Source organism: Pleurodeles waltl, chromosome 11, assembly GCF_031143425.1.
Source record: "Pleurodeles waltl isolate 20211129_DDA chromosome 11, aPleWal1.hap1.20221129, whole genome shotgun sequence".
Lineage (NCBI taxonomy): Eukaryota > Metazoa > Chordata > Amphibia > Caudata > Salamandridae > Pleurodeles > Pleurodeles waltl.
The window spans coordinates 1,000,891,754-1,000,901,351 of NC_090450.1; the positions used below are offsets into that span (position 1 = coordinate 1,000,891,754).

Consider the following 9,598-nt stretch of genomic DNA (forward strand, 5'->3'; position numbering starts at 1 on the left):
TCACCCTCATACACCTGCAGAGTGGGTTTAACGTGCAATACCCTAGGGAGTATATCTGCCCAAAGGAATCTTGAGATTACTGATTGGATGTCCTGAAAGAAGACCAGCGGTAGAACCTAAGGGTAGTTCTGTAAAACATAAAGGAAGCCAGGGAGGACAATCTGTAGAAAACTCCTCCTTTTTGCCCTGGTCACCCCGAAACCTTTTTGGACAGAAACTGGTGGTTACTGACTCTTGGTTGTGCCCCGGGTACTGTTTACCAGTCCCAGGGCCAGTGCTCTGTGTAAAGTGGATATATAAATTAAGCTAATTATAATTGGCAATATTAACCTACCTATAACTCCCTAGTATATGGTAGGGCATGTAGGTTTAGGGACCCCAGCATAGGTAGAGCGCCCATAGGTGCACTGCTGAGGTGCCCAGTGTCATTTTAAAGGTGCCACCTTACCACCATCTGCTGCCATGACTGCAGACGGAATTCCGCCATCCTTCTGCCAGAATTCCGGCTACGGTCATAATATGGCAGACGGCTGGTAACCACGGCGAGGGTCTTTTAGCAGCCATCACCACGGCAGTAGGCGGTTTTTACCGTGACTGTCATAATGAGGGCATTTGTGTCCTCTGGTGGAAGTTTACCTTCTACTGCCTGAATTGCGATTCTATGCTCAAAATTGCAAGAGTTTTTTGATGTTTCCTATGTCCCTGACAAAAATACAAAGTCTGCAGATTGAATATAATGTACCCTGTCCACGCAGTGAAACTGAAGAACACAATGATGAAATTGATACTTAGGCAAGTGTGAAGGTTGTGTGTGCATTACAAGTAGGGACGATAACTGAAGAGCTGTGGCATCCTGAATAGTCTCGGGACAAAGTTCTTCAACTTGTGAGAGAACATGTAGTTGGTGCCATCTAGCAAGGATACTCACCGTCCTTCATATTCTTTTGTGAAAGATTATTTTAAACTGAGAGTGATGAACTGATCATTCTTTAGAAATGACATATGTATTCCCCCAAAAGTCATCCGTGAATTCACTGTTAAGGTGAGTCCCAAAGTCCATATGGGCATATCCGTCCTAAACAGTTTATGTAAGGAGGCAGAAGCAATTCATTTTGTGAGGAATTGTGAAGAGTGTACTGACTGTGGTAAGAATGTAAAAAGTGCCCCCCCTACTCAGTGCCCCGCACTCTGGGTAGACTTTACCTAAAACTGACAAAAAGGGGTTTTTAATTCAGCTGAACCGTTCAAGAAAACACCCCCTCACATACAATATACTTTTGTACTTGCAGACAGCTTTTCTAAGAAGCCTGAGGTCAGGGTTGTAAAAAGGGCTTCCATATCTGAGGGGTTAAGGTTTTCAGTGAAGAGTTTCCCTTTGGCCATAGTCACTGACAGTAGAGTACAACCTACTTCCAGAGAAATGTCTGTGTCCTTCGGTTGCACGTGGGTAAGCAATACGCGTGTTGGGCTTTTTTACCACTATCTTCAAGACAGGGCTTACCTTGCTTTTAAGACCACAAATCGTTGTCCAGTCCATCAGAAAAAGGTTGAGGGCATACTGAATTTATCCCTGCACTGGAACTGGCGTGAGCTAATTTCACTAACTCAAGGGGAGGCTTCCTTCCCTAGAGCTGTGTCCCTGATGGCTCCAGAGCACGTGTACAAGGGAAATTGGAAATAAGACGGTGGTGGACCTTACTTAGCAAAGTAAAATTCAAGACTGAGGCACATCAGTCTAACTCCACAAAAAGTTGTGCCACACAGGGGCTTAGCTTGGTCTATAAAATTGGGGAGTTGTCAGCTTCACATTTCCCAACAATCACGGTAGCACATAATCTTGAAATACATTATATGACAAGCTGGGCTCACAAGAGGAGCTTAGGGGCAGCATACAGGGAGAGGGGTATAGATTGGTAGGGGCACTAAGTGAGAGAAAGCGCATTATTTTGTGAAATAACCAACATTTTTGAAGTATTTCCAAACAGATTAAGGGAGTGAGTTTGTGTGCGTTGCTGTTTGTGTGTAAAATTCCTGGAAAAATCCAAAAGGCACCTTACCATACTCGACTAAAAGTCCCTCTACCCAACTATTTCTCACAAGATACATTTGTTAGGGGGGTGTAACACCCCACACCCCTGAAGCCACGCCCCGATAGCACATCAAGTCGTGTTAAACGTCATGAGATTTCCGTGGAAAGTTTAGTTAGAATAAGAATTCCCATAAGAGCTGAGGAAGGAAGAACAAAATTGTGCAGACCAATTAAGATTACCGAAATGACCAAAGGGCGTGTCATCACTCAAGGTGGTCTGAACCAGAGTACAGCCTTTAGATAGGTCTGTGGTTACCACTGATGAATGTAGGTCTGTAGGGAAACCGACAACTCTCCTACCACGGACCCTAAACTCCATCTGTTGTCACTGAGTACCTGTTAGATGAATGTCCTGCTGTCGACCAGACACAGCATTCTTTGAGGATCCGGACCCTATTTTGGAGAATTCTCCAAGAGTGATCCCTATAATTCCGGTTCCTAGTTTTCTGTTTTATCTGTTTCCTATTCATACAGTTTTGAGGAGGAAGCCGCGTTATATCCTTTCTTTTCTTTTACCTGCCCTTCTCCTCCCCACTCATCCCTGCCTTGGTTCCGTCCACTTTGGAACATGGTAGTTCCAATGTTCTAATGAAGGCTCATAGTTTTGCCATTCTATGTTATCACGGATCTCTGTTTCGGGTCCTCGGTTTATCTCACAAAAACGTATTTTTAAAAGTTTAAAAGTTACGTTGTCCAGATTATTAGAGAAGTCAATACGCTCTTATTTTTTTTGACAGTTGTCCCACGAATGTCCAAAAACTAAACAGTTTCCATTGGATAAATCGAGATTGTTAAATATATGCTTTGTGTATATCGTTTTAGCACACACGATTGTTTTTTAAAAGCCACGGCTCTTATGTTTCTACTGCCTTACACACAACATGTGCACATTTTTTTCACAATCGTTCATTGACCTCGTTACTTTACTCTCCCCTGGTTTATGGTTGCCCTGCTGAAGACCCCTGTTTCCATCCATACTAGGAGCGGTTGCCGGGGTAACGAAGATCCACACGCCATCTCTGTTGCCCTGACAACCGCCGGACGCTGCTACTACCATTCTCGCCATGTCAGTCCCCAGGCCATCAGTCAAGCCACGCCTTTCAACCGGCGGGCCCCACCATAAAAATGCCCTGCTGCGCCCTTCAGCAGCGGGGCATCGCCTTTCCACCGCCGCACATCGCCTTTCGACCATCGCCGGACATCGCATCTCAAGCGGCGCCTATCACTTTACAAACGTCGGGGGTCGCCTTACAAGCGGCCGGGCCCGTGATGATGGCCAGGATGCTGGCGGCCTCGACGATGACTGGGTACCGGGCCGCGGCCTGCTCAAGCCCCCGGACCAGCTGGAGCTGAGTGAGGCCGAGCTGCGGCAGGAGGTGACCCGGGTCCTGACCTCCCAGAACCCGCACGCCCCGCACAACATCGTGCGCTACAGCTTCCGGGAGCGGGCCTACAAGGCCCTGAGCTCCGTGGACCAGCTGGCCGTGCACTTCTGCCTAGAGGGGGCCCTCCTGCACCGGGACTCGGACGAGGCCCGGCGGCAGCTGGCCAGGCTGGGAGAGGTGGCCTTGGAAGCCCCCACTCAGGTTGTTGAGGGCGAGGAGCCCCAAGAGCAGGCCCCAGTAGCCACAGAGGAGGGTGAAGAGCCCCCTTCTGTTTCCCACCCCAAGAAACTCACCAACCAGTTCAACTTCAGCGAGCGCGCCTCTCAGACCCTGAACAACCCGCAGCGAGATCGTACCACGCAAACTGTTCCACCAGCGCGTGCCACCTTCTCAGCCAATGCCACCCAATGGCAGATATATGATGCCTATATGGAGGAGCTAGCCAAGCAGGAGCGTGCCAAGCACAAGGGGTCTTCTGCTGCCAAGAAGGAAGAGACCCCGCAACACGTCCCAAAGTTGCCCGTCGACAGTTTAGTTGTCGACCTCAGCAAGTTGGCCAAATCCACCAAGATTGTGGAGCGCATGGTTAACCAGAACACCTTCGATGAGATTTCACAGGACTTCAAGTACTTTGAAGACATGTCAGATGAGTTCAGAGAACAGGAGGGGACCCTTCTTCCTCTCTGGAATTTCCATAATGAGGAGACAAAGGGACTAGCGGTGACTGCTCTGTGCTGGAGCCCCAACTACAAAGACCTATTTGCTGCTGGTTATGGCTCCTACGACTTCATGAATCAGGGCCGAGGCCTGCTGCTGCTCTACAGCTTGAAGAACCCTTCATATCCAGAGTTCATCTTCAACACTAAAAGTGGTGTCATGTGCCTCGACATCCATGAAGACCACCCTTACCTTTTGGCCGTAGGCTTATACGATGGCAACGTTGCCCTCTATAACCTGAAGAAACCAGGTCTGCTGCCCAATTACAAGAGCTCAGCGGGTAAGCATACAGACCCCGTCTGGCAAGTAAGATGGCAGAAGGATGATCTGGACAACAACCTCAACTTCTTCTCTGTTTCCTCTGATGGTCGTGTTGTGTCGTGGACTCTAGTGAAGAATGAGCTTGTCCACATTGATGTCATTAGCCTTCAGTTGAGTGATCCTTCTAAAGATGTGCCAGCGGCGTTACACCTAAACTTGTATGCCTGTGGGACTGCCTTTGATTTTCACAAAAAGAAGAACTATATGTTTCTGGTTGGCACAGAAGAAGGCAAAATCCACAAGTGCTCCAAAACCTACTCAAGCCAGTTCTTAGATACCTATGATGCGCATGACATGGCCGTTGATGCAGTCTACTGGAACACCTTCCACCCTGGTGTCTTTATATCATGCAGTTCAGACTGGACGGTCAAAATCTGGGATGAAAACGTAAAAACACCAATGTTCATCTTTGACCTGGATGCTGCCGTCAGTGATGTGGCATGGGCACCATACTCGTCTACCGTGTTTGCTGCTGTAACTACGGATGGCAAGGTCCATGTTTTTGACCTCAATATAAACAAGTATGAAGCAATCTGTGAGCAGACTGTGGTATCTAGGAGGAAGACAAGAGTCACCCACATCAAGTTTAATTCCTCCTTTCCCGTTATCATTGTTGGGGATGACAAGGGCAACACCATCAGCCTGAAACTGTCTCCTAACCTTCGTAAGTTGCCGAAGGTGAAGAGAGGCATACAAGAACCACTCAAGGGACCAGAGTATGAAATCGCTAAACTGGACAAGCTGCTGAGCCTGGTGAGAGATCCTGAAATACCTGTGCCTAAATAGGGTTAGTAATTCTCTTTAGAAAAAAATAATGGATTTCTCTGCAGAATGATAGCAGTGCAAGTAGACCATTCTGGAAGAGACCATCTATTGTCAGGACCTCACTGATCAGTCCAGCAGTGTCTTATGATATCTTTATTTTCACACTATAAACAGAATATTATTTAAACATCACAAAGGGTATTCAATTTGAGAACATTTGGTGCCGGAGATATGGCTGCCATTTTTTCACTTCATGGTGGAATCAGAAGTCTGGCAGCGCTTACCAAAATTACTCCCAGCCCCATTATTGGAAGTGAAGGGGCAAGGGATCCAGACCTTTTCAACCAGGATGTTTCCCAATGAAGTGTCAGTGTTGTAGTGACCTACACAGCCAAACAATTTCATTAAAGAGACATGCATGTTTTATCATTGTTTTCTTTAGATCTACTGTTTGTGACCAGCACTATTTTTTCTTCTGTGGCTCTAAATAGTTCACTGATGCCCCACCTGAAATTGATGCTAAAATATTTCTAAACAAGAACCCAAAGGGGGCTGATGTATTAGGAAACTAATGGAAAAAAAAAAAAATTCATGGTCCATTTTAATAACCAAAAACACAACTTTGAAACCATCCTAAATCACTTAGAAACCATCCTAACTCTAAGCTGAAAACCTGCTGAATACAGAGGCCATGACTTGTGGTGGTGAAGCCTAAGGCAGTTACTGGAAGAGTGGAGGGCCATCTAGCTCTCCCAGAATGTTGAAGAACACAAGTACGTTCCTACAGAAGGACTGTGACCCAACCACTTACCTCAAAGTGTTTTCTTCAGAGGTGAATGTTTCACTGGATGGTGGGAATGATGGAGATTGTTGTCTGTTTCTTTCAAGAGCAGAGATAATACCTGTGTTAGCTGGTGCAATTTTTTGGTTCTGGTTGTTAGTATTTTAAGTCCAATGCTGACATCATGCACTGCAGCAAGAATTCAGCCACCAAAGCCATATCCTGCTGTGGCCATCTGTTTCACACAAGTGTAAACTGTCTCCTTGATCTTCACATTTTCTTTTTCATGTTTTGCTTCTGATACATCTTTGTTCCTTTTTTGTTTTGCTGCAGCTGAAACTCACCAACACAGTCATGCAGTGCCTTAAATCGTTGGGGTTGGCCCGTATCTAATTGTTGTCCTGGTATCAAACCCCAGACAGATGTCTGACAGTGCACCACTACCACCGACTAGTGTCTCTATTACTGCACCAATTCTAAAGCCCAGGTGCACAATCTGGTTCCAGACTCAATTGACTCTGACCCCATACCCACTGTTGAGGTTGAGGGTCTATGTTACACTTTTACCCTGCATTGAAACCTACTCATCGTGCACTTTGTCTTTACCCTGGAATGGTGTAACTACTTCTGCCCCTTTCTGAGACCCACACACGTGTGGTGGGCAACTTAGCCCCTTCTGATGAATGAACAGGACCGTCTGGGTCAGGGTCAAGACTCCTTGAAGCCAAGAGATATGATCTTACTCAAGCCCTATCTCCCATTATGGCTTTCTTTTCCCTGCCTCCATGGCTGCATCTTTCTGCAAGTGCTTCCCCAGTCATTTTTGGTTGTTTGCCAATGGTTGGCTGTTCAAAGGCCCAAATGGTTCTGTGCCCCTTGCTCATTGTTTGTATATTTTTCAACAATGTTTATATTAAATATTTTCATTTTAGTTCTAAATAAAATGTCTCCATTAACTACTTGAGAATGAAACCTACTACTTTCTTGTGAATGATTATCAGGTTCCCGAATCTTAAGCTGCATGGGCGGAATACTGCACTTACAGACAAAACTATGGCCCAGATTTATGAAAAAGTGGTGCATCACCTCTGATGTGCCACTTTTTCTGCCCTCTCCCCCCCTTACTGGCACCTAACGACACCATGGTTGCACCATATTTAACATACCGTGCACCATGGCGGTAGTTAGAACAATAGCGTCAAAACTTTTGATGCTATTGTGGCACTTTGCCACACTAGCAGACAAAATGTTGACGCTAGTGTAGCTAAGTGCAAGGAGACCCATTGAATTAAATGGGTGCATCGTTTTAACGCCTGTAGTAGGCTAGCCTGTTTCTGTTTCTTTCAAGAGCAGAGGTAATACCTGTGTTAGCTGGTGCAATTTTTTGGTTCTGGTTGTTAGTATTTTAAGTCCAATGCTGACATCATGCACTGCAGCAAGAATTCAGCCACCAAAGCCATATCCTGCTGTGGCCATCTGTTTCACACAAGTGTAAACTGTCTCCTTGATCTTCACATTTTCTTTTTCATGTTTTGCTTCTGATACATCTTTGTTCCTTTTTTGTTTTGCTGCAGCTGAAACTCACCAACACAGTCATGCAGTGCCTTAAATCGTTGGGGTTGGCCCGTATCTAATTGTTGTCCTGGTATCAAACCCCAGACAGATGTCTGACAGTGCACCACTACCACCGACTAGTGTCTCTATTACTGCACCAATTCTAAAGCCCAGGTGCACAATCCGGTTCCAGACTCAATTGACTCTGACCCCATACCCACTGTTGAGGTTGAGGGTCTATGTTACACTTTTACCCTGCATTGAAACCTACTCATCGTGCACTTTGTCTTTACCCTGGAATGGTGTAACTACTTCTGCCCCTTTCTGAGACCCACACACGTGTGGTGGGCAACTTAGCCCCTTCTGATGAATGAACAGGACCGTCTGGGTCAGGGTCAAGACGCCTTGAAGCCAAGAGATATGATCTTACTCAAGCCCTATCTCCCATTATGGCTTTCTTTTCCCTGCCTCCATGGCTGCATCTTTCTGCAAGTGCTTCCCCAGTCATTTTTGGTTGTTTGCCAATGGTTGGCTGTTCAAAGGCCCAAATGGTTCTGTGCCCCTTGCTCATTGTTTGTATATTTTTCAACAATGTTTATATTAAATATTTTCATTTTAGTTCTAAATAAAATGTCTCCATTAACTACTTGAGAATGAAACCTACTACTTTCTTGTGAATGATTATCAGGTTCCCGAATCTTAAGCTGCATGGGCGGAATACTGCACTTACAGACAAAACTATGGCCCAGATTTATGAAAAAGTGGTGCATCACCTCTGATGGGCCACTTTTTCTGCCCCCCCCCCTTACTGGCACCTAACGACACCATGGTTGCACCATATTTAACATACCGTGCACCATGGCGGTAGTTAGAACAATAGCGTCAAAACTTTTGATGCTATTGTGGCACTTTGCCACACTAGCAGACAAAATGTTGACGCTAGTGTAGCTAAGTGCAAGGAGACCCATTGAATTAAATGGGTGCATCGTTTTAACGCCTGTAGTAGGCTAGCCTGGTTTGTAGTGGGCACCATGGGTACTTACACCTTATACCAAGTCCAGTTATCCCTTATTAGTGAAATGTAGGAGTGTTCTAGCAACTTAGGCTGATAGAGGTAGCTGTAGCAGAGCAGCTTAGGCTGAACTAGTAGACATGCAAAGCTCCTGCAATACCACTATAGTTACACAGTACTTATACACAATAAAAGACAATACTCAGTGTTACCAAAAATAAAGGTACTTTATTTCAGTGACACAAGGCCAAAAATATCTTAGAGGCAATACTCCTTCTGGAGGTAAGTATTATACAGAATATGTTCACTAGACACCAAAATAAGGTAAGTAAATAGTCATAGGATAGTTCAAACAATAGAAAATACCATAGAATGCAATAGGAAGAAATAGTTCTGGGGGCAACACAAACCATATACTAAGAAAGTGGAATGCAAATCAAGAATTCCCCCCTAGACAAATGTAGTGTGTAGAGATTCGCTGGTAGAGTAAGAAAACCACAAAGGTGAGTAAAATACCCCATCCAGAGCCCAGGAAAGTAGGAGTAAAGTACTGCAAGTTTCCTTAGGACACACTACAAGTCGTGATTAGAGATATTGCAAGAACAAGCAAGACTGCAAACAACAAATGGTGGGTTCCTGGACCTGAAGACCTGCAAAGAGAGGAGACCAAGTCCAGAAGTCGCAGAAGACTCCTGGAAGGACAGGAGCCCCAGACATCCTAGAAGATGGTGCAAAAGAGGATTCTCTGGTTGGAAGAAGTCTGCAGAAGAGCACCAAAGAAGATGGCTGCGGGTTCCTGCATGATGCAAAGGATGTCCTACGTGGAGATGTTGGGTGCAGGCGAGTTGCAGCACTGGATTCATCCAACAAGCCTTGGTTCAAGCAATGTCACAGATTGCGTCAAAATGGCACTAGCTGGACCAAGGAGAGACCTGGGGGCCTCAACTTGGACTGAGGAGGCAGAGGGGGCTACC

At 45.7% G+C, this 9,598-nt stretch overlaps 1 pseudogene; it reads left to right on the top strand.

The window, feature by feature from the left end:
* Positions 1–3,153: 3,153 nt before the first annotated feature.
* Positions 3,154–5,298, top strand: LOC138265188 (dynein axonemal intermediate chain 1 pseudogene; annotated as a pseudogene).
* The last annotated feature ends 4,300 nt before the right edge of the window (positions 5,299–9,598 follow it).